Here is a 25,675-nt window from a genome sequence, read left to right on the forward strand (position 1 = left end):
AGCAACACCGACGAAGGTGGGATTCGAACCCACGCGTGCTATGCACAATGGATTAGCAGTCCATCGCCTTAACCTCTCGGCCACCTCGTCGTTTGTGGTTGTGTGTCAATTGCGATTTCAAAGATGCAAACACTTTCACAGCACAAAAGGAGGCTTATCTGACTTGTGGGTCCTGCACTTACATCAGGAGACAGGATTGTCAGAAATTAAAGAAAGCAACACCGACGAAGGTGGGATTCGAACCCACGCGTGCTATGCACAATGGATTAGCAGTCCATCGCCTTAACCTCTCGGCCACCTCGTCAATTACAGTTTTGTGTCGATTGCGATTTCAAAGATGCAAACACTTTCACAGCACAAAAGGAGGCTTATCTGACTTGTGGGTCCTGTAGTTACAGCAGGAGACACGATGGTCAGAAATTAAAGAAAGCAACACCGACGAAGGTGGGATTCGAACCCACGCGTGCTATGCACAATGGATTAGCAGTCCATCGCCTTAACCTCTCGGCCACCTCGTCGTTTGTTGTTGTGTGTCAATTGCGATTTCAAACATGCAAACACTTTCACAGCACAAAAGGAGGCTTATCTGACTTGTGGGTCCTGCACTTATATGAGGAGACACGATTGTCAGAAATTAAAGAAAGCAACACCTACGAAGGTGGGATTCGAACCCACGCGTGCTATGCACAACGGATTAGCAGTCCATCGCCTTAACCTCTCGGCCACCTCGTCGTTTGTGGTTGTGTGTCGATAGCAATTTCAAAGAAGCAAACATTTTCACAGCACAAAAGAAGGCTTTTCTGACTTGTGGGTCCTGTAGTTACAGCAGGAGACACGATGGTCAGAAATTAAAGAAAGCAACACCGACGAAGGTGGGATTCGAACCCACGCGTGCTATGCACAAAGGATTAGCAGTCCATCGCCTTAACCTCTCGGCCACCTCGTCGTTTGTGGTTGTGTGTCAATTGCGATTTCAAAGATGCAAACACTTTCACAGCACAAAAGGAGGCTTATCTGACTTGTGGGTCCTGCACTTATATGAGGAGACACGATTGTCAGAAATTAAAGAAAGCAACACCGACGAAGGTGGGATTCGAACCCACGCGTGCTATGCACAATGGATTAGCAGTCCATCGCCTTAACCTCTCGGCCACCTCGTCATTTGTGGTTGTGTTTCGATTGCAATTTCAAAGATGCAAACACTTTCACAGCACAAAAGGAGGATTCTCTGACTTGTGGGTCCTGCACTTATATAAGGAGACACGATTGTCAGAAATTAAAGAAAGCAACACCGACGAAGGTGGGATTCGAACCCACGCGTGCTATGCACAATGGATTAGCAGCCCTTCGCCTTAACCTCTCGGCCACCTCGTCGTTTGTGGTTGTGTGTCGATAGCAATTTCAAAGAAGCAAACACTTTCACAGCACAAAAGAAGGCTTTTCTGACTTGTGGGTCCTGTAGTTACAGCAGGAGACACGATGGTCAGAAATTAAAGAAAGCAACACCGACAAAGGTGGGATTCAAACCCACGCGTGCTATGCACAATGGATTAGCAGTCCATCGCCTTAACCTCTTGGCCACCTCGTCGTTTGTGGTTGTGTGTCGATAGCAATTTCAAAGAAGCAAACACTTTCACAGCACAAAAGAAGGCTTTTCTGACTTGTGGGTCCTGTAGTTACAGCAGGAGACACGATTGTCAGAAATTAAAGAAAGCAACACCGACGAAGGTGGGATTCGAACCCACGCGTGCTATGCACAATGGATTAGCAGTCCATCGCCTTAACCTCTCGGCCACCTCTTCGTTTGTGGTTGTGTGTCGATTGCGATTTCAAAGATGCAAACACTTTCACAGCACAAAAGCAGCCGTATATGACTTGTGGGTCCTGCACTTACACCAGGAGAAACGATTGTCAGAAATTAAAGAAAGCAACACCGACGAAGGTGGGATTCGAACCCACGCGTGCTATGCACAATGGATTAGCAGTGCATCGCCTTAACCTCTCGGCCACCTCGTCGTTTGTGGTTGTGTGTCGATAGCAATTTCAAAGAAGCAAACACTTTCACAGAACAAAAGAAGGCTTTTCTGACTTGTGGGTCCTGTAGTTACAGCAGGAGACACGATGGTCAGAAATTAAAGAAAGCAACACCGACGAAGGTGGGATTCGAACCCACGCGTGCTATGCACAATGGACTAGCAGTCCATCGCCTTAACCTCTCGGCCACCTCGTCGTTTGTGGTTGTGTGTCGATAGCAATTTCAAAGAAGCAAACACTTTCAGAGCACAAAAGAAGGCTTTTCTGACTTGTGGGTCCTGTAGTTACAGCAGGAGACACGATGGTCAGAAATTAAAGAACGCAACACCGACGAAGGTGGGATTCGAACCCACACGTGCTATGCACAATGGATTAGCAGTCCATCGCCTTAACCTCTCGGCCACCTCGTCGTTTGTGGTTGTGTGTCAATTGCGATTTCAAAGATGCAAACACTTTCACAGCACAAAAGGAGGCTTATCTGACTTGTGGGTCCTGCACTTACATCAGGAGACAGGATTGTCAGAAATTAAAGAAAGCAACACCTACGAAGGTGGGATTCGAACCCACGCGTGCTATGCACAATGGATTAGCAGTCCATCGCCTTAACCTCTCGGCCACCTCGTCAATTACAGTTTTGTGTCGATTGCGATTTCAAAGATGCAAACACTTTCACAGCACAAAAGGAGGCTTATCTGACTTGTGGGTCCTGTAGTTACAGCAGGAGACACGATGGTCAGAAATTAAAGAAAGCAACACCGACGAAGGTGGGATTCGAACCCACGCGTGCTAAGCACAATGGATTAGCAGTCCATCGCCTTAACCTCTCGGCCACCTCGTCGTTTGTGGTTGTGTGTCAATTGCGATTTCAAACATGCAAACACTTTCACAGCACAAAAGGAGGCTTATCTGACTTGTGGGTCCTGCACTTATATGAGGAGACACGATTTTCAGAAATTAAAGAAAGCAACTCCTACGAAGGTGGGATTCGAACCCACGCGTGCTATGCACAATGGATTAGCAGTCCATCGCCTTAACCTCTCGGCCACCTCGTCGTTTGTGGTTGTGTGTCGATAGCAATTTCAAAGAAGCAAACACTTTCACAGCACAAAAGAAGGCTTTTCTGACTTGTGGGTCCTGTAGTTACAGCAGGAGACACGATGGTCAGAAATTAAAGAAAGCAACACCGACGAAGGTGGGATTCGAACCCACGCGTGCTATGCACAATGGATTAGCAGTCCATCGCCTTAACCTCTCGGCCACCTCGTCGTTTGTGGTTGTGTGTCAATTGCGATTTCAAAGATGCAAACACTTTCACAGCACAAAAGGAGGCTTATCTGACTTGTGGGTCCTGCACTTATATGAGGAGACACGATTGTCAGAAATTAAAGAAAGCAACACCGACGAAGGTGGGATTCGAACCCACGCGTGCTATGCACAATGGATTAGCAGTCCATCGCCTTAACCTCTCGGCCACCTCGTCATTTGTGGTTGTGTGTCGATTGCGATTTCAAAGATGCAAACACTTTCACAGCACAAAAGGAGGATTCTCTGACTTGTGGGTCCTGCACTTATATCAGGAGACATGATTGTCAGAAATTAAAGAAAGCAACACCGACGAAGGTGGGATTCGAACCCACGCGTGCTATGCACAATGGATTAGCAGCCCTTCGCCTTAACCTCTCGGCCACCTCGTCGTTTGTGGTTGTGTGTCGATAGCAATTTCAAAGAAGCAAACACTTTCACAGCACAAAAGAAGGCTTTTCTGACTTGTGGGTCCTGTAGTTACAGCAGGAGACACGATGGTCAGAAATTAAAGAAAGCAACACCGACGAAGGTGGGATTCGAACCCACGCGTGCTATGCACAATGGATTAGCAGTCCATCGCCTTAACCTCTTGGCCACCTCGTCGTTTGTGGTTGTGTGTCGATAGCAATTTCAAAGAAGCAAACACTTTCACAGCACAAAAGAAGGCTTTTCTGACTTGTGGGTCCTGTAGTTACAGCAGGAGACACGATTGTCAGAAATTAAAGAAAGCAACACCGACGAAGGTGGGATTCGAACCCACGCGTGCTATGCACAATGGATTAGCAGTCCATCGCCTTAACCTCTCGGCCACCTCGTCGTTTGTGGTTGTGTGTCGATTGCGATTTCAAAGATGCAAACACTTTCACAGCACAAAAGCAGCCGTATATGACTTGTGGGTCCTGCACTTACACCAGGAGAAACGATTGTCAGAAATTAAAGAAAGCAACACCGACGAAGGTGGGATTCGAACCCACGCGTGCTATGCACAATGGATTAGCAGTCCATCGCCTTAACCTCTCGGCCACCTCGTCGTTTGTGGTTGTGTGTCGATTGCAATTTCAAAGATGCAAACACTTTCACAGCACAAAAGGAGGCTTCTCTGACTTGTGGGCCCTGTAGTTACAGCAGGAGACACGATGGTCAGAAATTAAAGAAAGCAACACCGACGAAGGTGGGATTCGAACCCACGCGTGCTATGCACAATGGATTAGCAGTCCATCGCCTTAACCTCTCGGCCACCTCGTCGTTTGTGGTGGTGTGTCGATAGCAATTTCAAAGAAGCAAACACTTTCACAGCACAAAAGAAGGCTTTTCTGACTTGTGGGTCCTGTAGTTACAGCAGGAGACACGATTGTCAGAAATTAAAGAAAGCAACACCGACGAAGGTGGGATTCAAACCCACGCGTGCTATGCACAATGGATTAGCAGTCCATCGCCTTAACCTCTCGGCCACCTCGTTGTTTGTGGTTGTGTGTCGATTGCGATTTCAAAGATGCAAACACTTTCACAGCACAAAAGCAGCCGTATATGACTTGTGGGTCCTGCACTTACACCAGGAGAAACGATTGTCAGAAATTAAAGAAAGCAACACTGACGAAGGTGGGATTCGAACCCACGCGTGCTATGCACAATGGATTAGCAGTCCATCGCCTTAAACTCTCGGCCACCTCTTCAATTACAGTTGTGTGTCGATTGTGATTTCAAAGATGCAAACACTTTCACAGCACAAAAGGAGGCTTATCTGACTTGTGGGTCCTGCACTTACATCAGGAGACACGATTGTCAGAAATTAAAGAAAGCAACACCGACGAAGGTGGGATTTGAACACACGCGTGCTATGCACAATGGATTAGCAGTCCATCGCCTTAACCTCTTGGCCACCTCGTCGTTTGTGGTTGTGTGTCGATAGCAATTTCAAAGAAGCAAACACTTTCACAGCACAAAAGAAGGCTTTTCTGACTTGTGGGTCCTGTAGTTACAGCAGGAGACACGATTGTCAGAAATTAAAGAAAGCAACACCGACGAAGGTGGGATTCGAACCCACGCGTGCTATTCACAATGGATTAGCAGTCCATCGCCTTAACCTCTCGGCCACCTCTTCGTTTGTGGTTGTGTGTCGATTGCGATTTCAAAGATGCAAACACTTTCACAGCACAAAAGCAGCCGTATATGACTTGTGGGTCCTGCACTTACACCAGGAGAAACGATTGTCAGAAATTAAAGAAAGCAACACCGACGAAGGTGGGATTCGAACCCACGCGTGCTATGCACAATGGATTAGCAGTGCATCGCCTTAACCTCTCGGCCACCTCGTCGTTTGTGGTTGTGTGTCGATAGCAATTTCAAAGAAGCAAACACTTTCACAGAACAAAAGAAGGCTTTTCTGACTTGTGGGTCCTGTAGTTACAGCAGGAGACACGATGGTCAGAAATTAAAGAAAGCAACACCGACGAAGGTGGGATTCGAACCCACGCGTGCTATGCACAATGGACTAGCAGTCCATCGCCTTAACCTCTCGGCCACCTCGTCGTTTGTGGTTGTGTGTCGATAGCAATTTCAAAGAAGCAAACACTTTCAGAGCACAAAAGAAGGCTTTTCTGACTTGTGGGTCCTGTAGTTACAGCAGGAGACACGATGGTCAGAAATTAAAGAACGCAACACCGACGAAGGTGGGATTCGAACCCACACGTGCTATGCACAATGGATTAGCAGTCCATCGCCTTAACCTCTCGGCCACCTCGTCGTTTGTGGTTGTGTGTCAATTGCGATTTCAAAGATGCAAACACTTTCACAGCACAAAAGGAGGCTTATCTGACTTGTGGGTCCTGCACTTACATCAGGAGACAGGATTGTCAGAAATTAAAGAAAGCAACACCTACGAAGGTGGGATTCGAACCCACGCGTGCTATGCACAATGGATTAGCAGTCCATCGCCTTAACCTCTCGGCCACCTCGTCAATTACAGTTTTGTGTCGATTGCGATTTCAAAGATGCAAACACTTTCACAGCACAAAAGGAGGCTTATCTGACTTGTGGGTCCTGTAGTTACAGCAGGAGACACGATGGTCAGAAATTAAAGAAAGCAACACCGACGAAGGTGGGATTCGAACCCACGCGTGCTAAGCACAATGGATTAGCAGTCCATCGCCTTAACCTCTCGGCCACCTCGTCGTTTGTGGTTGTGTGTCAATTGCGATTTCAAACATGCAAACACTTTCACAGCACAAAAGGAGGCTTATCTGACTTGTGGGTCCTGCACTTATATGAGGAGACACGATTTTCAGAAATTAAAGAAAGCAACTCCTACGAAGGTGGGATTCGAACCCACGCGTGCTATGCACAATGGATTAGCAGTCCATCGCCTTAACCTCTCGGCCACCTCGTCGTTTGTGGTTGTGTGTCGATAGCAATTTCAAAGAAGCAAACACTTTCACAGCACAAAAGAAGGCTTTTCTGACTTGTGGGTCCTGTAGTTACAGCAGGAGACACGATGGTCAGAAATTAAAGAAAGCAACACCGACGAAGGTGGGATTCGAACCCACGCGTGCTATGCACAATGGATTAGCAGTCCATCGCCTTAACCTCTCGGCCACCTCGTCGTTTGTGGTTGTGTGTCAATTGCGATTTCAAAGATGCAAACACTTTCACAGCACAAAAGGAGGCTTATCTGACTTGTGGGTCCTGCACTTATATGAGGAGACACGATTGTCAGAAATTAAAGAAAGCAACACCGACGAAGGTGGGATTCGAACCCACGCGTGCTATGCACAATGGATTAGCAGTCCATCGCCTTAACCTCTCGGCCACCTCGTCATTTGTGGTTGTGTGTCGATTGCGATTTCAAAGATGCAAACACTTTCACAGCACAAAAGGAGGATTCTCTGACTTGTGGGTCCTGCACTTATATCAGGAGACATGATTGTCAGAAATTAAAGAAAGCAACACCGACGAAGGTGGGATTCGAACCCACGCGTGCTATGCACAATGGATTAGCAGCCCTTCGCCTTAACCTCTCGGCCACCTCGTCGTTTGTGGTTGTGTGTCGATAGCAATTTCAAAGAAGCAAACACTTTCACAGCACAAAAGAAGGCTTTTCTGACTTGTGGGTCCTGTAGTTACAGCAGGAGACACGATGGTCAGAAATTAAAGAAAGCAACACCGACGAAGGTGGGATTCGAACCCACGCGTGCTATGCACAATGGATTAGCAGTCCATCGCCTTAACCTCTTGGCCACCTCGTCGTTTGTGGTTGTGTGTCGATAGCAATTTCAAAGAAGCAAACACTTTCACAGCACAAAAGAAGGCTTTTCTGACTTGTGGGTCCTGTAGTTACAGCAGGAGACACGATTGTCAGAAATTAAAGAAAGCAACACCGACGAAGGTGGGATTCGAACCCACGCGTGCTATGCACAATGGATTAGCAGTCCATCGCCTTAACCTCTCGGCCACCTCGTCGTTTGTGGTTGTGTGTCGATTGCGATTTCAAAGATGCAAACACTTTCACAGCACAAAAGCAGCCGTATATGACTTGTGGGTCCTGCACTTACACCAGGAGAAACGATTGTCAGAAATTAAAGAAAGCAACACCGACGAAGGTGGGATTCGAACCCACGCGTGCTATGCACAATGGATTAGCAGTCCATCGCCTTAACCTCTCGGCCACCTCGTCGTTTGTGGTTGTGTGTCGATTGCAATTTCAAAGATGCAAACACTTTCACAGCACAAAAGGAGGCTTCTCTGACTTGTGGGCCCTGTAGTTACAGCAGGAGACACGATGGTCAGAAATTAAAGAAAGCAACACCGACGAAGGTGGGATTCGAACCCACGCGTGCTATGCACAATGGATTAGCAGTCCATCGCCTTAACCTCTCGGCCACCTCGTCGTTTGTGGTGGTGTGTCGATAGCAATTTCAAAGAAGCAAACACTTTCACAGCACAAAAGAAGGCTTTTCTGACTTGTGGGTCCTGTAGTTACAGCAGGAGACACGATTGTCAGAAATTAAAGAAAGCAACACCGACGAAGGTGGGATTCAAACCCACGCGTGCTATGCACAATGGATTAGCAGTCCATCGCCTTAACCTCTCGGCCACCTCGTTGTTTGTGGTTGTGTGTCGATTGCGATTTCAAAGATGCAAACACTTTCACAGCACAAAAGCAGCCGTATATGACTTGTGGGTCCTGCACTTACACCAGGAGAAACGATTGTCAGAAATTAAAGAAAGCAACACTGACGAAGGTGGGATTCGAACCCACGCGTGCTATGCACAATGGATTAGCAGTCCATCGCCTTAAACTCTCGGCCACCTCTTCAATTACAGTTGTGTGTCGATTGTGATTTCAAAGATGCAAACACTTTCACAGCACAAAAGGAGGCTTATCTGACTTGTGGGTCCTGCACTTACATCAGGAGACACGATTGTCAGAAATTAAAGAAAGCAACACCGACGAAGGTGGGATTTGAACACACGCGTGCTATGCACAATGGATTAGCAGTCCATCGCCTTAACCTCTCGGCCACCTCGTCCTTTGTGGTTGTGTGTCGATAGCAATTTCAAAGAAGCAAACACTTTCACAGCACAAAAGAAGGCTTTTCTGACTTGTGGGTCCTGTAGTTACAGCAGGAGACACGATGGTCAGAAATTAAAGAAAGCAACACCGACGAAGGTGGGATTCGAACCCACGCGTGCTATGCACAATGGATTAGCAGTCCATCGCCTTAACCTCTCGGCCACCTCGTCAATTACAGTTGTGTGTCGATTGCGATTTCAAAGATGCAAACACTTTCACAGCACAAAAGGAGGCTTATCTGACTTGTGGGTCCTGTAGTTACAGCAGGAGACACGATGGTCAGAAATTAAAGAAAGCAACACCGACGAAGGTGGGATTCGAACCCACGCGTGCTATGCACAATGGATTAGCAGTCCATCGCCTTAACCTCTCGGCCACTTCGTCGTTTGTGGTTGTGTGTCAATTGCGATTTCAAACATGCAAACACTTTCACAGCACAAAAGGAGGCTTATCTGACTTGTGGGTCCTGCACTTATATGAGGAGACACGATTGTCAGAAATTAAAGAAAGCAACACCTACGAAGGTGGGATTCGAACCCACGCGTGCTATGCACAATGGATTAGCAGTCCATCGCCTTAACCTCTCGGCCACCTCGTCGTTTATGGTTGTGTGTCGATAGCAATTTCAAAGAAGCAAACACTTTCACAGCACAAAAGAAGGCTTTTCTGACTTGTGGGTCCTGTAGTTACAGCAGGAGACACGATGGTCAGAAATTAAAGAAAGCAACACCGACAAAGGTGGGATTCGAACCCACGCGTGCTATGCACAATGGATTAGCAGTCCATCGCCTTAACCTCTCGGCCACCTCGTCGTTTGTGGTTGTGTGTCAATTGCGATTTCAAAGATGCAAACACTTTCACAGCACAAAAGGAGGCTTATCTGACTTGTGGGTCCTGCACTTATATGAGGAGACACGATTGTCAGAAATTAAAGAAAGCAACACCGACGAAGGTGGGATTCGAACCCACGCGTGCTATGCACAATGGATTAGCAGTCCATCGCCTTAACCTCTCGGCCACCTCTTCGTTTGTGGTTGTGTGTCAATTGCGATTTCAAAGATGCAAACACTTTCACAGCACAAAAGGAGGCTTATCTGACTTGTGGGTCCTGCACTTATATCAGGAGACACGAGTGTCAGAAATTAAAGAAAGCAACACCGACGAAGGTGGGATTCGAACCCACGCGTGCTATGCACAATGGATTAGCAGCCCTTCGCCTTAACCTCTCGGCCACCTCGTCGTTTGTGGTTGTGTGTCGATAGCAATTTCAAAGAAGCAAACACTTTCACAGCACAAAAGAAGGCTTTTCTGACTTGTGGGTCCTGTAGTTACAGCAGGAGACACGATGGTCAGAAATTAAAGAAAGCAACACCGACTAAGGTGGGATTCGAACCCACGCGTGCTATGCACAATGGATTAGCAGTCCATCGCCTTAACCTCTCGGCCACCTCTTCAATTACAGTTGTGTGTCGATTGTGATTTCAAAGATGCAAACACTTTCACAGCACAAAAGGAGGCTTTTCTGACTTGTGGGTCCTGCACTTACATCAGGAGACACGATTGTCAGAAATTAAAGAAAGCAACACCGACGAAGGTGGGATTTGAACACACGCGTGCTATGCACAATGGATTAGCAGTCCATCGCCTTAACCTCTCGGCCACCTCGTCGTTTGTGGTTGTGTGTCGATAGCAATTTCAAAGAAGCAAACACTTTCACAGCACAAAAGAAGGCTTTTCTGACTTGTGGGTCCTGTAGTTACAGCAGGAGACACGATTGTCAGAAATTAAAGAAAGCAACAACGACGAAGGTGGGATTCGAACCCACGCGTGCTATGCACAATGGATTAGCAGTCCATCGCCTTAACCTCTCGGCCACCTCGTCGTTTGTGGTTGTGTGTCGATTGCGATTTCAAAGATGCAAACACTTTCACAGCACAAAAGCAGCCGTATATGACTTGTGGGTCCTGCACTTACACCAGGAGAAACGATTGTCAGAAATTAAAGAAAGCAACACTGACGAAGGTGGGATTCGAACCCACGCGTGCTATGCACAATGGATTAGCAGTCCATCGCCTTAAACTCTCGGCCACCTCTTCAATTACAGTTGTGTGTCGATTGTGATTTCAAAGATGCAAACACTTTCACAGCACAAAAGGAGGCTTATCTGACTTGTGGGTCCTGCACTTACATCAGGAGACACGATTGTCAGAAATTAAAGAAAGCAACACCGACGAAGGTGGGATTTGAACACACGCGTGCTATGCACAATGGATTAGCAGTCCATCGCCTTAACCTCTCGGCCACCTCGTCCTTTGTGGTTGTGTGTCGATTGCGATTTCAAAGATGCAAACACTTTCACAGCACAAAAGGAGGCTTCTCTGACTTGTGGGTCCTGCACTTATATCAGGAGACACGATTGTCAGAAATTAAAGAAAGCAACACAGACGAAGGTGGGATTCGAACCCACGCGTGCTATGCACAATGGATTAGCAGTCCATCGCCTTAACCTCTCGGCCACCTCGTCGTTTGTGGTTGTGTGTCGATAGCAATTTCAAAGAAGCAAACACTTTCAGAGCACAAAAGAAGACTTTTCTGACTTGTGGGTCCTGTAGTTACAGCAGGAGACACGATGGTCAGAAATTAAAGAAAGCAATACCGACGAAGGTGGGATTCGAACACACGCGTGCTATGCACAATGGATTAGCAGTCCATCGCCTTAACCTCTCGGCCACCTCGTCGTTTGTGGTTGTGTGTCAATTGCGATTTCAAAGATGCAAACACTTTCACAGCACAAAAGGAGGCTTATCTGACTTGTGGGTCCTGCACTAACATCAGGAGACAGGATTGTCAGAAATGAAAGAAAGCAACACCGACGAAGGTGGGATTCGAACCCACGCGTGCTATGCACAATGGATTAGCAGTCCATCGCCTTAACCTCTCGGCCACCTCGTCAATTACAGTTTTGTGTCGATTGCGATTTCAAAGATGCAAACACTTTCACAGCACAAAAGGAGGCTTATCTGACTTGTGGGTCCTGTAGTTACAGCAGGAGACACGATGGTCAGAAATTAAAGAAAGCAACACCGACGAAGGTGGGATTCAAACCCACGCGTGCTATGCACAATGGATTAGCAGTCCATCGCCTTAACCTCTCGGCCACCTCGTCCTTTGTGGTTGTGTGTCGACTGCGATTTCAAAGATGCAAACACTTTCACAGCACAATAGCAGCCGTATATGACTTGTGGGTCCTGCACTTACACCAGGAGAAACGATTGTCAGAAATTAAAGAAAGCAACACTGACGAAGGTGGGATTCGAACCCACGCGTGCTATGCACAATGGATTAGCAGTCCATCGCCTTAACCTCTCGGCCACCTCGTCGTTTGTGGTTGTGTGTCAATTGCGATTTCAAAGATGCAAACATTTTCACAGCACAAAAGGAGGCTTATCTGACTTGTGGGTCCTGCACTTATATGAGGAGACACGATTGTCAGAAATTAAAGAAAGCAACACCGACGAAGGTGGGATTCGAACCCACGCGTGCTATGCACAATGGATTAGCAGTCCATCGCCTTAACCTCTCGGCCACCTCGTCATTTGTGGTTGTGTGTCGATTGCGATTTCAAAGATGCAAACACTTTCACAGCACAAAAGAAGGATTCTCTGACTTGTGGGTCCTGCACTTATATCAGGAGACACGATTGTCAGAAATTAAAGAAAGCAACACCGACGAACGTGGGATTCGAACCCACGCGTGCTATGCACAATGGATTAGCAGCCCTTCGCCTTAACCTCTCGGCCACCTCGTCGTTTGTGGTTGTGTGTCGATAGCAATTTCAAAGAAGCAAACACTTTCACAGCACAAAAGGAGGCTTATCTGACTTGTGGGTCCTGCACTTACATCAGGAGACACGATTGTCAGAAATTAAAGAAAGCAACACCGGCGAAAGTGGGATTTGAACACACGCGTGCTATGCACGCTGGATTAGCAGTCCATCGCCTTAACCTCTCGGCCACCTCGTCGTTTGTGGTTGTGTGTCGATAGCAATTTCAAAGAAGCAAACACTTTCACAGCACAAAAGAAGGCTTTTCTGACTTGTGGGTCCTGTAGTTACAGCAGGAGACACGATTGTCAGAAATTAAAGAAAGCAACAACGACGAAGGTGGGATTCGAACCCACGCGTGCTATGCACAATGGATTAGCAGTCCATCGCCTTAACCTCTCGGCCACCTCGTCGTTTGTGGTTGTGTGTCGATTGCGATTTCAAAGATGCAAACACTTTCACAGCACAAAAGCAGCCGTATATGACTTGTGGGTCCTGCACTTACACCAGGAGAAACGATTGTCAGAAATTAAAGAAAGCAACACTGACGAAGGTGGGATTCGAACCCACGCGTGCTATGCACAATGGATTAGCAGTCCATCGCCTTAAACTCTCGGCCACCTCTTCAATTACAGTTGTGTGTCGATTGTGATTTCAAAGATGCAAACACTTTCACAGCACAAAAGGAGGCTTATCTGACTTGTGGGTCCTGCACTTACATCAGGAGACACGATTGTCAGAAATTAAAGAAAGCAACACCAACGAAGGTGGGATTTGAACACACGCGTGCTATGCACAATGGATTAGCAGTCCATCGCCTTAACCTCTCGGCCACCTCGTCCTTTGTGGTTGTGTGTCGATAGCAATTTCAAAGAAGCAAACACTTTCACAGCACAAAAGAAGGCTTTTCTGACTTGTGGGTCCTGTAGTTACAGCAGGAGACATTATGGTCAGAAATTAAAGAAAGCAACACCGACGAAGGTGGGATTTGAACACACGCGTGCTATGGACAATGGATTAGCAGTCCATCGCCTTAACCTCTCGGCCACCTCGTCCTTTGTGGTTGTGTGTCGATAGCAATTTCAAAGAAGCAAACACTTTCACAGCACAAAAGAAGGCTTTTCTGACTTGTGGGTCCTGTAGTTACAGCAGGAGACACTATGGTCAGAAATTAAAGAAAGCAACACCGACGAAGGTGGGATTCGAACCCACGCGTGCTATGCACAATGGATTAGCAGTCCATCGCCTTAACCTCTCGGCCACCTCGTTGTTTGTGGTTGTGTGTCGATAGCAATTTCAAAGAAGCAAACACTTTCACAGAACAAAAGAAGGCTTTTCTGACTTGTGGGTCCTGTAGTTACAGCAGGAGACACGATGGTCAGAAATTAAAGAAAGCAACACCGACGAAGGTGGGATTCGAACCCACGCGTGCTATGCACAATGGACTAGCAGTCCATCGCCTTAACCTCTCGGCCACCTCATCGTTTGTGGTTGTGTGTCGATAGCAATTTCAAAGAAGCAAACACTTTCAGAGCACAAAAGAAGGCTTTTCTGACTTGTGGGTCCTGTAGTTACAGCAGGAGACACGATGGTCAGAAATTAAAGAACGCAACACCGACGAAGGTGGGATTCGAACCCACGCGTGCTATGCACAATGGATTAGCAGTCCATCGCCTTAACCTCTCGGCCACCTCGTCGTTTGTGGTTGTGTGTCGATAGCAATTTCAAAGAAGCAAACACTTTCAGAGCACAAAAGAAGGCTTTTCTGACTTGTGGGTCCTGTAGTTACAGCAGGAGACACGATGGTCAGAAATTAAAGAAAGCAACACCGACGAAGGTGGGATTCGAACCCACGCGTGCTATGCACAATGGATTAGCAGTCCATCGCCTTAACCTCTCGGCCACCTCGTCGTTTGTGGTTGTGTGTCAATTGCGATTTCAAAGATGCAAACACTTTCACAGCACAAAAGGAGGCTTATCTGACTTGTGGGTCCTGCACTTACATCAGGAGACAGGATTGTCAGAAATTAAAGAAAGCAACACCGACGAAGGTGGGATTCGAACCCACGCGTGCTATGCACAATGGATTAGCAGTCCATCGCCTTAACCTCTCGGCCACCTCGTCAATTACAGTTTTGTGTCGATTGCGATTTCAAAGATGCAAACACTTTCACAGCACAAAAGGAGGCTTATCTGACTTGTGGGTCCTGTAGTTACAGCAGGAGACACGATGGTCAGAAATTAAAGAAAGCAACACCGACGAAGGTGGGATTCAAACCCACGCGTGCTATGCACAATGGATTAGCAGTCCATCGCCTTAACCTCTCGGCCACCTCGTCGTTTGTGGTTGTGTGTCGATTGCGATTTCAAAGATGCAAACACTTTCACAGCACAAAAGCAGCCGTATATGACTTGTGGGTCCTGCACTTACACCAGGAGAAACGATTGTCAGAAATTAAAGAAAGCAACACCGACGAAGGTGGGATTCGAACCCACGCGTGCTATGCACAATGGATTAGCAGTCCATCGCCTTAACCTCTCGGCCACCTCGTCAATTACAGTTTTGTGTCGATTGCGATTTCAAAGATGCAAACACTTTCACAGCACAAAAGGAGGCTTATCTGACTTGTGGGTCCTGTAGTTACAGCAGGAGACACGATGGTCAGAAATTAAAGAAAGCAACACCGACGAAGGTGGGATTCGAACCCACGCGTGCTAAGCACAATGGATTAGCAGTCCATCGCCTTAACCTCTCGGCCACCTCGTCGTTTGTGGTTGTGTGTCAATTGCGATTTCAAACATGCAAACACTTTCACAGCACAAAAGGAGGCTTATCTGACTTGTGGGTCCTGCACTTATATGAGGAGACACGATTTTCAGAAATTAAAGAAAGCAACTCCTACGAAGGTGGGATTCGAACCCACGCGTGCTATGCACAATGGATTAGCAGTCCATCGCCTTAACCTCTCGGCCACCTCGTCGTTTGTGGTTGTGTGTCGATAGCAATTTCAAAGAAGCAAACACTTTCACAGCACAAAAGAAGGCTTTTCTGACTTGTGGGTCCTGTAGTTACAGCAGGAGACACGATGGTCAGAAATTAAAGAAAGCAACACCGACGAAGGTGGGATTCGAACCCACGCGTGCTATGCACAATGGATTAGCAGTCCATCGCCTTAACCTCTCGGCCACCTCGTCGTTTGTGGTTGTGTGTCAATTGCGATTTCAAAGATGCAAACACTTTCACAGCACAAAAGGAGGCTTATCTGACTTGTGGGTCCTGCACTTATATGAGGAGACACGATTGTCAGAAATTAAAGAAAGCAACACCGACGAAGGTGGGATTCGAACCCACGCGTGCTATGCACAATGGATTAGCAGTCCATCGCCTTAACCTCTCGGCCACCTCGTCATTTGTGGTTGTGTGTCGATTGCGATTTCAAAGATGCAAACACTTTCACAGCACAAAAGGAGGATTCTCTGACTTGTGGGTCCTGCACTTATATCAGGAGACATGATTGTCAGAAATTAAAGAAAGCAACACCGACGAAGGTGGGATTCGAACCCACGCGTGCTATGCACAATGGATTAGCAGCCCTTCGCCTTAACCTCTCGGCCACCTCGTCGTTTGTGGTTGTGTGTCGATAGCAATTTCAAAGAAGCAAACACTTTCACAGCACAAAAGAAGGCTTTTCTGACTTGTGGGTCCTGTAGTTACAGCAGGAGACACGATGGTCAGAAATTAAAGAAAGCAACACCGACGAAGGTGGGATTCGAACCCACGCGTGCTATGCACAATGGATTAGCAGTCCATCGCCTTAACCTCTTGGCCACCTCGTCGTTTGTGGTTGTGTGTCGATAGCAATTTCAAAGAAGCAAACACTTTCACAGCACAAAAGAAGGCTTTTCTGACTTGTGGGTCCTGTAGTTACAGCAGGAGACACGATTGTCAGAAATTAAAGAAAGCAACACCGACGAAGGTGGGATTCGAACCCACGCGTGCTATGCACAATGGATTAGCAGTCCATCGCCTTAACCTCTCGGCCACCTCGTCGTTTGTGGTTGTGTGTCGATTGCGATTTCAAAGATGCAAACACTTTCACAGCACAAAAGCAGCCGTATATGACTTGTGGGTCCTGCACTTACACCAGGAGAAACGATTGTCAGAAATTAAAGAAAGCAACACCGACGAAGGTGGGATTCGAACCCACGCGTGCTATGCACAATGGATTAGCAGTCCATCGCCTTAACCTCTCGGCCACCTCGTCGTTTGTGGTTGTGTGTCGATTGCAATTTCAAAGATGCAAACACTTTCACAGCACAAAAGGAGGCTTCTCTGACTTGTGGGCCCTGTAGTTACAGCAGGAGACACGATGGTCAGAAATTAAAGAAAGCAACACCGACGAAGGTGGGATTCGAACCCACGCGTGCTATGCACAATGGATTAGCAGTCCATCGCCTTAACCTCTCGGCCACCTCGTCGTTTGTGGTGGTGTGTCGATAGCAATTTCAAAGAAGCAAACACTTTCACAGCACAAAAGAAGGCTTTTCTGACTTGTGGGTCCTGTAGTTACAGCAGGAGACACGATTGTCAGAAATTAAAGAAAGCAACACCGACGAAGGTGGGATTCAAACCCACGCGTGCTATGCACAATGGATTAGCAGTCCATCGCCTTAACCTCTCGGCCACCTCGTTGTTTGTGGTTGTGTGTCGATTGCGATTTCAAAGATGCAAACACTTTCACAGCACAAAAGCAGCCGTATATGACTTGTGGGTCCTGCACTTACACCAGGAGAAACGATTGTCAGAAATTAAAGAAAGCAACACTGACGAAGGTGGGATTCGAACCCACGCGTGCTATGCACAATGGATTAGCAGTCCATCGCCTTAAACTCTCGGCCACCTCTTCAATTACAGTTGTGTGTCGATTGTGATTTCAAAGATGCAAACACTTTCACAGCACAAAAGGAGGCTTATCTGACTTGTGGGTCCTGCACTTACATCAGGAGACACGATTGTCAGAAATTAAAGAAAGCAACACCGACGAAGGTGGGATTTGAACACACGCGTGCTATGCACAATGGATTAGCAGTCCATCGCCTTAACCTCTTGGCCACCTCGTCGTTTGTGGTTGTGTGTCGATAGCAATTTCAAAGAAGCAAACACTTTCACAGCACAAAAGAAGGCTTTTCTGACTTGTGGGTCCTGTAGTTACAGCAGGAGACACGATTGTCAGAAATTAAAGAAAGCAACACCGACGAAGGTGGGATTCGAACCCACGCGTGCTATGCACAATGGATTAGCAGTCCATCGCCTTAACCTCTCGGCCACCTCTTCGTTTGTGGTTGTGTGTCGATTGCGATTTCAAAGATGCAAACACTTTCACAGCACAAAAGCAGCCGTATATGACTTGTGGGTCCTGCACTTACACCAGGAGAAACGATTGTCAGAAATTAAAGAAAGCAACACCGACGAAGGTGGGATTCGAACCCACGCGTGCTATGCACAATGGATTAGCAGTGCATCGCCTTAACCTCTCGGCCACCTCGTCGTTTGTGGTTGTGTGTCGATAGCAATTTCAAAGAAGCAAACACTTTCACAGAACAAAAGAAGGATTTTCTGACTTGTGGGTCCTGTAGTTACAGCAGGAGACACGATGGTCAGAAATTAAAGAAAGCAACACCGACGAAGGTGGGATTCGAACCCTCGCGTGCTATGCACAATGGACTAGCAGTCCATCGCCTTAACCTCTCGGCCACCTCGTCGTTTGTGGTTGTGTGTCGATAGCAATTTCAAAGAAGCAAACACTTTCAGAGCACAAAAGAAGGCTTTTCTGACTTGTGGGTCCTGTAGTTACAGCAGGAGACACGATGGTCAGAAATTAAAGAACGCAACACCGACGAAGGTGGGATTCGAACCCACACGTGCTATGCACAATGGATTAGCAGTCCATCGCCTTAACCTCTCGGCCACCTCGTCGTTTGTGGTTGTGTGTCAATTGCGATTTCAAAGATGCAAACACTTTCACAGCACAAAAGGAGGCTTATCTGACTTGTGGGTCCTGCACTTACATCAGGAGACAGGATTGTCAGAAATTAAAGAAAGCAACACCTACGAAGGTGGGATTCGAACCCACGCGTGCTATGCACAATGGATTAGCAGTCCATCGCCTTAACCTCTCGGCCACCTCGTCAATTACAGTTTTGTGTCGATTGCGATTTCAAAGATGCAAACACTTTCACAGCACAAAAGGAGGCTTATCTGACTTGTGGGTCCTGTAGTTACAGCAGGAGACACGATGGTCAGAAATTAAAGAAAGCAACACCGACGAAGGTGGGATTCGAACCCACGCGTGCTAAGCACAATGGATTAGCAGTCCATCGCCTTAACCTCTCGGCCACCTCGTCGTTTGTGGTTGTGTGTCAATTGCGATTTCAAACATGCAAACACTTTCACAGCACAAAAGGAGGCTTATCTGACTTGTGGGTCCTGCACTTATATGAGGAGACACGATTTTCAGAAATTAAAGAAAGCAACTCCTACGAAGTTGGGATTCGAACCCACGCGTGCTATGCACAATGGATTAGCAGTCCATCGCCTTAACCTCTCGGCCACCTCGTCGTTTGTGGTTGTGTGTCGATAGCAATTTCAAAGAAGCAAACACTTTCACAGCACAAAAGAAGGCTTTTCTGACTTGTGGGTCCTGTAGTTACAGCAGGAGACACGATGGTCAGAAATTAAAGAAAGCAACACCGACGAAGGTGGGATTCGAACCCACGCGTGCTATGCACAATGGATTAGCAGTCCATCGCCTTAACCTCTCGGCCACCTCGTCGTTTGTGGTTGTGTGTCAATTGCGATTTCAAAGATGCAAACACTTTCACAGCACAAAAGGAGGCTTATCTGACTTGTGGGTCCTGCACTTATATGAGGAGACACGATTGTCAGAAATTAAAGAAAGCAACACCGACGAAGGTGGGATTCGAACCCACGCGTGCTATGCACAATGGATTAGCAGTCCATCGCCTTAACCTCTCGGCCACCTCGTCATTTGTGGTTGTGTGTCGATTGCGATTTCAAAGATGCAAACACTTTCACAGCACAAAAGGAGGATTCTCTGACTTGTGGGTCCTGCACTTATATCAGGAGACATGATTGTCAGAAATTAAAGAAAGCAACACCGACGAAGGTGGGATTCGAACCCACGCGTGCTATGCACAATGGATTAGCAGCCCTTCGCCTTAACCTCTCGGCCACCTCGTCGTTTGTGGTTGTGTGTCGATAGCAATTTCAAAGAAGCAAACACTTTCACAGCACAAAAGAAGGCTTTTCTGACTTGTGGGTCCTGTAGTTACAGCAGGAGACACGATGGTCAGAAATTAAAGAAAGCAACACCGACGAAGGTGGGATTCGAACCCACGCGTGCTATGCACAATGGATTAGCAGTCCATCGCCTTAACCTCTTGGCCACCTCGTCGTTTGTGGTTGTGTGTCGATAGCAATTTCAAAGAAGCAAACACTTTCACAGCACAAAAGAAGGCTTTTCTGACTTGTGGGTCCTGTAGTTACAGCAGGAGACACGATTGTCAGAAATTAAAGAAAGCAACACCGACGAAGGTGGGATTCGAACCCACGCGTGCTATGCACAATGGATTAGCAGTCCATCGCCTTAACCTCTCGGCCACCTCGTCGTTTGTGGTTGTGTGTCGATTGCGATTTCAAAGATGCAAACACTTTCACAGCACAAAAGCAGCCGTATATGACTTGTGGGTCCTGCACTTACACCAGGAGAAACGATTGTCAGAAATTAAAGAAAGCAACACCGACGAAGGTGGGATTCGAACCCACGCGTGCTATGCACAATGGATTAGCAGTCCATCGCCTTAACCTCTCGGCCACCTCGTCGTTTGTGGTTGTGTGTCGATTGCAATTTCAAAGATGCAAACACTTTCACAGCACAAAAGGAGGCTTCTCTGACTTGTGGGCCCTGTAGTTACAGCAGGAGACACGATGGTCAGAAATTAAAGAAAGCAACACCGACGAAGGTGGGATTCGAACCCACGCGTGCTATGCACAATGGATTAGCAGTCCATCGCCTTAACCTCTCGGCCACCTCGTCGTTTGTGGTAGTGTGTCGATAGCAATTTCAAAGAAGCAAACACTTTCACAGCACAAAAGAAGGCTTTTCTGACTTGTGGGTCCTGTAGTTACAGCAGGAGACACGATTGTCAGAAATTAAAGAAAGCAACACCGACGAAGGTGGGATTCAAACCCACGCGTGCTATGCACAATGGATTAGCAGTCCATCGCCTTAACCTCTCGGCCACCTCGTTGTTTGTGGTTGTGTGTCGATTGCGATTTCAAAGATGCAAACACTTTCACAGCACAAAAGCAGCCGTATATGACTTGTGGGTCCTGCACTTACACCAGGAGAAACGATTGTCAGAAATTAAAGAAAGCAACACTGACGAAGGTGGGATTCGAACCCACGCGTGCTATGCACAATGGATTAGCAGTCCATCGCCTTAAACTCTCGGCCACCTCTTCAATTACAGTTGTGTGTCGATTGTGATTTCAAAGATGCAAACACTTTCACAGCACAAAAGGAGGCTTATCTGACTTGTGGGTCCTGCACTTACATCAGGAGACACGATTGTCAGAAATTAAAGAAAGCAACACCGACGAAGGTGGGATTTGAACACACGCGTGCTATGCACAATGGATTAGCAGTCCATCGCCTTAACCTCTCGGCCACCTCGTCCTTTGTGGTTGTGTGTCGATAGCAATTTCAAAGAAGCAAACACTTTCACAGCACAAAAGAAGGCTTTTCTGACTTGTGGGTCCTGTAGTTACAGCAGGAGACACGATGGTCAGAAATTAAAGAAAGCAACACCGACGAAGGTGGGATTCGAACCCACGCGTGCTATGCACAATGGATTAGCAGTCCATCGCCTTAACCTCTCGGCCACCTCGTCGTTTGTGGTTGTGTGTCGATTGCGATTTCAAAGATGCAAACACTTTCACAGCACAAAAGCAGCCGTATATGACTTGTGGGTCCTGCACTTACACCAGGAGAAACGATTGTCAGAAATTAAAGAAAGCAACACCGACGAAGGTGGGATTCGAACCCACGCGTGCTATGCACAATGGATTAGCAGTCCATCGCCTTAACCTCTCGGCCACCTCGTCGTTTGTGGTTGTGTGTCGATTGCAATTTCAAAGATGCAAACACTTTCACAGCACAAAAGGAGGCTTCTCTGACTTGTGGGCCCTGTAGTTACAGCAGGAGACACGATGGTCAGAAATTAAAGAAAGCAACACCGACGAAGGTGGGATTCGAACCCACGCGTGCTATGCACAATGGATTAGCAGTCCATCGCCTTAACCTCTCGGCCACCTCGTCGTTTGTGGTGGTGTGTCGATAGCAATTTCAAAGAAGCAAACACTTTCACAGCACAAAAGAAGGCTTTTCTGACTTGTGGGTCCTGTAGTTACAGCAGGAGACACGATTGTCAGAAATTAAAGAAAGCAACACCGACGAAGGTGGGATTCAAACCCACGCGTGCTATGCACAATGGATTAGCAGTCCATCGCCTTAACCTCTCGGCCACCTCGTTGTTTGTGGTTGTGTGTCGATTGCGATTTCAAAGATGCAAACACTTTCACAGCACAAAAGCAGCCGTATATGACTTGTGGGTCCTGCACTTACACCAGGAGAAACGATTGTCAGAAATTAAAGAAAGCAACACTGACGAAGGTGGGATTCGAACCCACGCGTGCTATGCACAATGGATTAGCAGTCCATCGCCTTAAACTCTCGGCCACCTCTTCAATTACAGTTGTGTGTCGATTGTGATTTCAAAGATGCAAACACTTTCACAGCACAAAAGGAGGCTTATCTGACTTGTGGGTCCTGCACTTACATCAGGAGACACGATTGTCAGAAATTAAAGAAAGCAACACCGACGAAGGTGGGATTTGAACACACGCGTGCTATGCACAATGGATTAGCAGTCCATCGCCTTAACCTCTCGGCCACCTCGTCCTTTGTGGTTGTGTGTCGATAGCAATTTCAAAGAAGCAAACACTTTCACAGCACAAAAGAAGGCTTTTCTGACTTGTGGGTCCTGTAGTTACAGCAGGAGACACGATGGTCAGAAATTAAAGAAAGCAACACCGACGAAGGTGGGATTCGAACCCACGCGTGCTATGCACAATGGATTAGCAGTCCATCGCCTTAACCTCTCGGCCACCTCGTCAATTACAGTTGTGTGTCGATTGCGATTTCAAAGATGCAAACACTTTCACAGCACAAAAGGAGGCTTATCTGACTTGTGGGTCCTGTAGTTACAGCAGGAGACACGATGGTCAGAAATTAAAGAAAGCAACACCGACGAAGGTGGGATTCGAACCCACGCGTGCTATGCACAATGGATTAGCAGTCCATCGCCTTAACCTCTCGGCCACTTCGTCGTTTGTGGTTGTGTGTCAATTGCGATTTCAAACATGCAAACACTTTCACAGCACAAAAGGAGGCTTATCTGACTTGTGGGTCCTGCACTTATATGAGGAGACACGATTGTCAGAAATTAAAGAAAGCAACACCTACGAAGGTGGGATTCGAACCCACGCGTGCTATGCACAATGGATTAGCAGTCCATCGCCTTAACCTCTCGGCCACCTCGTCGTTTATGGTTGTGTGTCGATAGCAATTTCAAAGAAGCAAACACTTTCACAGCACAAAAGAAGGCTTTTCTGACTTGTGGGTCCTGTAGTTACAGCAGGAGACACGATGGTCAGAAATTAAAGAAAGCAACACCGACAAAGGTGGGATTCGAACCCACGCGTGCTATGCACAATGGATTAGCAGTCCATCGCCTTAACCTCTCGGCCACCTCGTCGTTTGTGGTTGTGTGTCAATTGCGATTTCAAAGATGCAAACACTTTCACAGCACAAAAGGAGGCTTATCTGACTTGTGGGTCCTGCACTTATATGAGGAGACACGATTGTCAGAAATTAAAGAAAGCAACACCGACGAAGGTGGGATTCGAACCCACGCGTGCTATGCACAATGGATTAGCAGTCCATCGCCTTAACCTCTCGGCCACCTCGTCGTTTGTGGTAGTGTGTCGATAGCAATTTCAAAGAAGCAAACACTTTCACAGCACAAAAGAAGGCTTTTCTGACTTGTGGGTCCTGTAGTTACAGCAGGAGACACGATTGTCAGAAATTAAAGAAAGCAACACCGACGAAGGTGGGATTCAAACCCACGCGTGCTATGCACAATGGATTAGCAGTCCATCGCCTTAACCTCTCGGCCACCTCGTTGTTTGTGGTTGTGTGTCGATTGCGATTTCAAAGATGCAAACACTTTCACAGCACAAAAGCAGCCGTATATGACTTGTGGGTCCTGCACTTACACCAGGAGAAACGATTGTCAGAAATTAAAGAAAGCAACACTGACGAAGGTGGGATTCGAACCCACGCGTGCTATGCACAATGGATTAGCAGTCCATCGCCTTAAACTCTCGGCCACCTCTTCAATTACAGTTGTGTGTCGATTGTGATTTCAAAGATGCAAACACTTTCACAGCACAAAAGGAGGCTTATCTGACTTGTGGGTCCTGCACTTACATCAGGAGACACGATTGTCAGAAATTAAAGAAAGCAACACCGACGAAGGTGGGATTTGAACACACGCGTGCTATGCACAATGGATTAGCAGTCCATCGCCTTAACCTCTCGGCCACCTCGTCCTTTGTGGTTGTGTGTCGATAGCAATTTCAAAGAAGCAAACACTTTCACAGCACAAAAGAAGGCTTTTCTGACTTGTGGGTCCTGTAGTTACAGCAGGAGACACGATGGTCAGAAATTAAAGAAAGCAACACCGACGAAGGTGGGATTCGAACCCACGCGTGCTATGCACAATGGATTAGCAGTCCATCGCCTTAACCTCTCGGCCACCTCGTCGTTTGTGGTTGTGTGTCGATTGCGATTTCAAAGATGCAAACACTTTCACAGCACAAAAGCAGCCGTATATGACTTGTGGGTCCTGCACTTACACCAGGAGAAACGATTGTCAGAAATTAAAGAAAGCAACACCGACGAAGGTGGGATTCGAACCCACGCGTGCTATGCACAATGGATTAGCAGTCCATCGCCTTAACCTCTCGGCCACCTCGTCGTTTGTGGTTGTGTGTCGATTGCAATTTCAAAGATGCAAACACTTTCACAGCACAAAAGGAGGCTTCTCTGACTTGTGGGCCCTGTAGTTACAGCAGGAGACACGATGGTCAGAAATTAAAGAAAGCAACACCGACGAAGGTGGGATTCGAACCCACGCGTGCTATGCACAATGGATTAGCAGTCCATCGCCTTAACCTCTCGGCCACCTCGTCGTTTGTGGTGGTGTGTCGATAGCAATTTCAAAGAAGCAAACACTTTCACAGCACAAAAGAAGGCTTTTCTGACTTGTGGGTCCTGTAGTTACAGCAGGAGACACGATTGTCAGAAATTAAAGAAAGCAACACCGACGAAGGTGGGATTCAAACCCACGCGTGCTATGCACAATGGATTAGCAGTCCATCGCCTTAACCTCTCGGCCACCTCGTTGTTTGTGGTTGTGTGTCGATTGCGATTTCAAAGATGCAAACACTTTCACAGCACAAAAGCAGCCGTATATGACTTGTGGGTCCTGCACTTACACCAGGAGAAACGATTGTCAGAAATTAAAGAAAGCAACACTGACGAAGGTGGGATTCGAACCCACGCGTGCTATGCACAATGGATTAGCAGTCCATCGCCTTAAACTCTCGGCCACCTCTTCAATTACAGTTGTGTGTCGATTGTGATTTCAAAGATGCAAACACTTTCACAGCACAAAAGGAGGCTTATCTGACTTGTGGGTCCTGCACTTACATCAGGAGACACGATTGTCAGAAATTA

The 25,675-nt window shown here is 47.1% G+C and overlaps 46 non-coding genes across 46 annotated transcripts; all 46 read right to left on the bottom strand.

Moving 5' to 3' along the window:
• Nucleotides 1-8: 8 nt before the first annotated feature.
• Nucleotides 9-90, bottom strand: trnas-gcu (transfer RNA serine (anticodon GCU)). The gene has a single exon. It is a non-coding gene; the product is annotated as a tRNA-Ser (tRNA).
• A 132-nt stretch (nucleotides 91-222) lies between these two features.
• Nucleotides 223-304, bottom strand: trnas-gcu (transfer RNA serine (anticodon GCU)). Its single transcript has one exon. It is a non-coding gene; the product is annotated as a tRNA-Ser (tRNA).
• Nucleotides 305-436: 132 nt separating this feature from the next.
• On the bottom strand, nucleotides 437-518 carry trnas-gcu (transfer RNA serine (anticodon GCU)). Its single transcript has one exon. It is a non-coding gene; the product is annotated as a tRNA-Ser (tRNA).
• Nucleotides 519-1,078: 560 nt separating this feature from the next.
• Nucleotides 1,079-1,160, bottom strand: trnas-gcu (transfer RNA serine (anticodon GCU)). Its single transcript has one exon. It is a non-coding gene; the product is annotated as a tRNA-Ser (tRNA).
• A 1,630-nt stretch (nucleotides 1,161-2,790) lies between these two features.
• On the bottom strand, nucleotides 2,791-2,872 carry trnas-gcu (transfer RNA serine (anticodon GCU)). The gene has a single exon. It is a non-coding gene; the product is annotated as a tRNA-Ser (tRNA).
• Nucleotides 2,873-3,218: 346 nt separating this feature from the next.
• Nucleotides 3,219-3,300, bottom strand: trnas-gcu (transfer RNA serine (anticodon GCU)). The gene has a single exon. It is a non-coding gene; the product is annotated as a tRNA-Ser (tRNA).
• A 132-nt stretch (nucleotides 3,301-3,432) lies between these two features.
• On the bottom strand, nucleotides 3,433-3,514 carry trnas-gcu (transfer RNA serine (anticodon GCU)). Its single transcript has one exon. It is a non-coding gene; the product is annotated as a tRNA-Ser (tRNA).
• A 560-nt stretch (nucleotides 3,515-4,074) lies between these two features.
• trnas-gcu (transfer RNA serine (anticodon GCU)) lies at nucleotides 4,075-4,156 on the bottom strand. Its single transcript has one exon. It is a non-coding gene; the product is annotated as a tRNA-Ser (tRNA).
• A 132-nt stretch (nucleotides 4,157-4,288) lies between these two features.
• trnas-gcu (transfer RNA serine (anticodon GCU)) lies at nucleotides 4,289-4,370 on the bottom strand. Its single transcript has one exon. It is a non-coding gene; the product is annotated as a tRNA-Ser (tRNA).
• A 132-nt stretch (nucleotides 4,371-4,502) lies between these two features.
• trnas-gcu (transfer RNA serine (anticodon GCU)) lies at nucleotides 4,503-4,584 on the bottom strand. Its single transcript has one exon. It is a non-coding gene; the product is annotated as a tRNA-Ser (tRNA).
• A 1,844-nt stretch (nucleotides 4,585-6,428) lies between these two features.
• On the bottom strand, nucleotides 6,429-6,510 carry trnas-gcu (transfer RNA serine (anticodon GCU)). Its single transcript has one exon. It is a non-coding gene; the product is annotated as a tRNA-Ser (tRNA).
• A 346-nt stretch (nucleotides 6,511-6,856) lies between these two features.
• Nucleotides 6,857-6,938, bottom strand: trnas-gcu (transfer RNA serine (anticodon GCU)). The gene has a single exon. It is a non-coding gene; the product is annotated as a tRNA-Ser (tRNA).
• Nucleotides 6,939-7,070: 132 nt separating this feature from the next.
• Nucleotides 7,071-7,152, bottom strand: trnas-gcu (transfer RNA serine (anticodon GCU)). Its single transcript has one exon. It is a non-coding gene; the product is annotated as a tRNA-Ser (tRNA).
• Nucleotides 7,153-7,712: 560 nt separating this feature from the next.
• On the bottom strand, nucleotides 7,713-7,794 carry trnas-gcu (transfer RNA serine (anticodon GCU)). The gene has a single exon. It is a non-coding gene; the product is annotated as a tRNA-Ser (tRNA).
• Nucleotides 7,795-7,926: 132 nt separating this feature from the next.
• Nucleotides 7,927-8,008, bottom strand: trnas-gcu (transfer RNA serine (anticodon GCU)). The gene has a single exon. It is a non-coding gene; the product is annotated as a tRNA-Ser (tRNA).
• Nucleotides 8,009-8,140: 132 nt separating this feature from the next.
• On the bottom strand, nucleotides 8,141-8,222 carry trnas-gcu (transfer RNA serine (anticodon GCU)). Its single transcript has one exon. It is a non-coding gene; the product is annotated as a tRNA-Ser (tRNA).
• Nucleotides 8,223-8,996: 774 nt separating this feature from the next.
• Nucleotides 8,997-9,078, bottom strand: trnas-gcu (transfer RNA serine (anticodon GCU)). The gene has a single exon. It is a non-coding gene; the product is annotated as a tRNA-Ser (tRNA).
• A 1,630-nt stretch (nucleotides 9,079-10,708) lies between these two features.
• Nucleotides 10,709-10,790, bottom strand: trnas-gcu (transfer RNA serine (anticodon GCU)). The gene has a single exon. It is a non-coding gene; the product is annotated as a tRNA-Ser (tRNA).
• Nucleotides 10,791-11,778: 988 nt separating this feature from the next.
• trnas-gcu (transfer RNA serine (anticodon GCU)) lies at nucleotides 11,779-11,860 on the bottom strand. Its single transcript has one exon. It is a non-coding gene; the product is annotated as a tRNA-Ser (tRNA).
• Nucleotides 11,861-12,206: 346 nt separating this feature from the next.
• trnas-gcu (transfer RNA serine (anticodon GCU)) lies at nucleotides 12,207-12,288 on the bottom strand. Its single transcript has one exon. It is a non-coding gene; the product is annotated as a tRNA-Ser (tRNA).
• A 132-nt stretch (nucleotides 12,289-12,420) lies between these two features.
• trnas-gcu (transfer RNA serine (anticodon GCU)) lies at nucleotides 12,421-12,502 on the bottom strand. The gene has a single exon. It is a non-coding gene; the product is annotated as a tRNA-Ser (tRNA).
• A 560-nt stretch (nucleotides 12,503-13,062) lies between these two features.
• On the bottom strand, nucleotides 13,063-13,144 carry trnas-gcu (transfer RNA serine (anticodon GCU)). Its single transcript has one exon. It is a non-coding gene; the product is annotated as a tRNA-Ser (tRNA).
• A 1,202-nt stretch (nucleotides 13,145-14,346) lies between these two features.
• trnas-gcu (transfer RNA serine (anticodon GCU)) lies at nucleotides 14,347-14,428 on the bottom strand. Its single transcript has one exon. It is a non-coding gene; the product is annotated as a tRNA-Ser (tRNA).
• Nucleotides 14,429-14,560: 132 nt separating this feature from the next.
• trnas-gcu (transfer RNA serine (anticodon GCU)) lies at nucleotides 14,561-14,642 on the bottom strand. Its single transcript has one exon. It is a non-coding gene; the product is annotated as a tRNA-Ser (tRNA).
• Nucleotides 14,643-14,774: 132 nt separating this feature from the next.
• Nucleotides 14,775-14,856, bottom strand: trnas-gcu (transfer RNA serine (anticodon GCU)). Its single transcript has one exon. It is a non-coding gene; the product is annotated as a tRNA-Ser (tRNA).
• A 346-nt stretch (nucleotides 14,857-15,202) lies between these two features.
• Nucleotides 15,203-15,284, bottom strand: trnas-gcu (transfer RNA serine (anticodon GCU)). The gene has a single exon. It is a non-coding gene; the product is annotated as a tRNA-Ser (tRNA).
• A 132-nt stretch (nucleotides 15,285-15,416) lies between these two features.
• Nucleotides 15,417-15,498, bottom strand: trnas-gcu (transfer RNA serine (anticodon GCU)). The gene has a single exon. It is a non-coding gene; the product is annotated as a tRNA-Ser (tRNA).
• Nucleotides 15,499-15,844: 346 nt separating this feature from the next.
• On the bottom strand, nucleotides 15,845-15,926 carry trnas-gcu (transfer RNA serine (anticodon GCU)). The gene has a single exon. It is a non-coding gene; the product is annotated as a tRNA-Ser (tRNA).
• A 132-nt stretch (nucleotides 15,927-16,058) lies between these two features.
• trnas-gcu (transfer RNA serine (anticodon GCU)) lies at nucleotides 16,059-16,140 on the bottom strand. The gene has a single exon. It is a non-coding gene; the product is annotated as a tRNA-Ser (tRNA).
• Nucleotides 16,141-16,700: 560 nt separating this feature from the next.
• Nucleotides 16,701-16,782, bottom strand: trnas-gcu (transfer RNA serine (anticodon GCU)). The gene has a single exon. It is a non-coding gene; the product is annotated as a tRNA-Ser (tRNA).
• Nucleotides 16,783-16,914: 132 nt separating this feature from the next.
• On the bottom strand, nucleotides 16,915-16,996 carry trnas-gcu (transfer RNA serine (anticodon GCU)). Its single transcript has one exon. It is a non-coding gene; the product is annotated as a tRNA-Ser (tRNA).
• Nucleotides 16,997-17,128: 132 nt separating this feature from the next.
• On the bottom strand, nucleotides 17,129-17,210 carry trnas-gcu (transfer RNA serine (anticodon GCU)). Its single transcript has one exon. It is a non-coding gene; the product is annotated as a tRNA-Ser (tRNA).
• Nucleotides 17,211-19,054: 1,844 nt separating this feature from the next.
• On the bottom strand, nucleotides 19,055-19,136 carry trnas-gcu (transfer RNA serine (anticodon GCU)). Its single transcript has one exon. It is a non-coding gene; the product is annotated as a tRNA-Ser (tRNA).
• Nucleotides 19,137-19,482: 346 nt separating this feature from the next.
• On the bottom strand, nucleotides 19,483-19,564 carry trnas-gcu (transfer RNA serine (anticodon GCU)). The gene has a single exon. It is a non-coding gene; the product is annotated as a tRNA-Ser (tRNA).
• Nucleotides 19,565-19,696: 132 nt separating this feature from the next.
• On the bottom strand, nucleotides 19,697-19,778 carry trnas-gcu (transfer RNA serine (anticodon GCU)). Its single transcript has one exon. It is a non-coding gene; the product is annotated as a tRNA-Ser (tRNA).
• A 560-nt stretch (nucleotides 19,779-20,338) lies between these two features.
• trnas-gcu (transfer RNA serine (anticodon GCU)) lies at nucleotides 20,339-20,420 on the bottom strand. The gene has a single exon. It is a non-coding gene; the product is annotated as a tRNA-Ser (tRNA).
• A 132-nt stretch (nucleotides 20,421-20,552) lies between these two features.
• On the bottom strand, nucleotides 20,553-20,634 carry trnas-gcu (transfer RNA serine (anticodon GCU)). Its single transcript has one exon. It is a non-coding gene; the product is annotated as a tRNA-Ser (tRNA).
• Nucleotides 20,635-20,766: 132 nt separating this feature from the next.
• trnas-gcu (transfer RNA serine (anticodon GCU)) lies at nucleotides 20,767-20,848 on the bottom strand. The gene has a single exon. It is a non-coding gene; the product is annotated as a tRNA-Ser (tRNA).
• Nucleotides 20,849-21,622: 774 nt separating this feature from the next.
• On the bottom strand, nucleotides 21,623-21,704 carry trnas-gcu (transfer RNA serine (anticodon GCU)). The gene has a single exon. It is a non-coding gene; the product is annotated as a tRNA-Ser (tRNA).
• A 132-nt stretch (nucleotides 21,705-21,836) lies between these two features.
• On the bottom strand, nucleotides 21,837-21,918 carry trnas-gcu (transfer RNA serine (anticodon GCU)). Its single transcript has one exon. It is a non-coding gene; the product is annotated as a tRNA-Ser (tRNA).
• Nucleotides 21,919-22,050: 132 nt separating this feature from the next.
• trnas-gcu (transfer RNA serine (anticodon GCU)) lies at nucleotides 22,051-22,132 on the bottom strand. Its single transcript has one exon. It is a non-coding gene; the product is annotated as a tRNA-Ser (tRNA).
• A 774-nt stretch (nucleotides 22,133-22,906) lies between these two features.
• On the bottom strand, nucleotides 22,907-22,988 carry trnas-gcu (transfer RNA serine (anticodon GCU)). Its single transcript has one exon. It is a non-coding gene; the product is annotated as a tRNA-Ser (tRNA).
• Nucleotides 22,989-23,762: 774 nt separating this feature from the next.
• On the bottom strand, nucleotides 23,763-23,844 carry trnas-gcu (transfer RNA serine (anticodon GCU)). The gene has a single exon. It is a non-coding gene; the product is annotated as a tRNA-Ser (tRNA).
• A 774-nt stretch (nucleotides 23,845-24,618) lies between these two features.
• Nucleotides 24,619-24,700, bottom strand: trnas-gcu (transfer RNA serine (anticodon GCU)). The gene has a single exon. It is a non-coding gene; the product is annotated as a tRNA-Ser (tRNA).
• Nucleotides 24,701-24,832: 132 nt separating this feature from the next.
• On the bottom strand, nucleotides 24,833-24,914 carry trnas-gcu (transfer RNA serine (anticodon GCU)). Its single transcript has one exon. It is a non-coding gene; the product is annotated as a tRNA-Ser (tRNA).
• Nucleotides 24,915-25,046: 132 nt separating this feature from the next.
• Nucleotides 25,047-25,128, bottom strand: trnas-gcu (transfer RNA serine (anticodon GCU)). The gene has a single exon. It is a non-coding gene; the product is annotated as a tRNA-Ser (tRNA).
• Between the last annotated feature and the right edge of the window lie 547 nt (nucleotides 25,129-25,675).

The sequence above is a fragment of the Brachyhypopomus gauderio genome, unplaced genomic scaffold (assembly GCF_052324685.1).
Source record: "Brachyhypopomus gauderio isolate BG-103 unplaced genomic scaffold, BGAUD_0.2 sc63, whole genome shotgun sequence".
In the NCBI taxonomy this organism is placed as follows: Eukaryota; Metazoa; Chordata; class Actinopteri; order Gymnotiformes; family Hypopomidae; genus Brachyhypopomus; species Brachyhypopomus gauderio.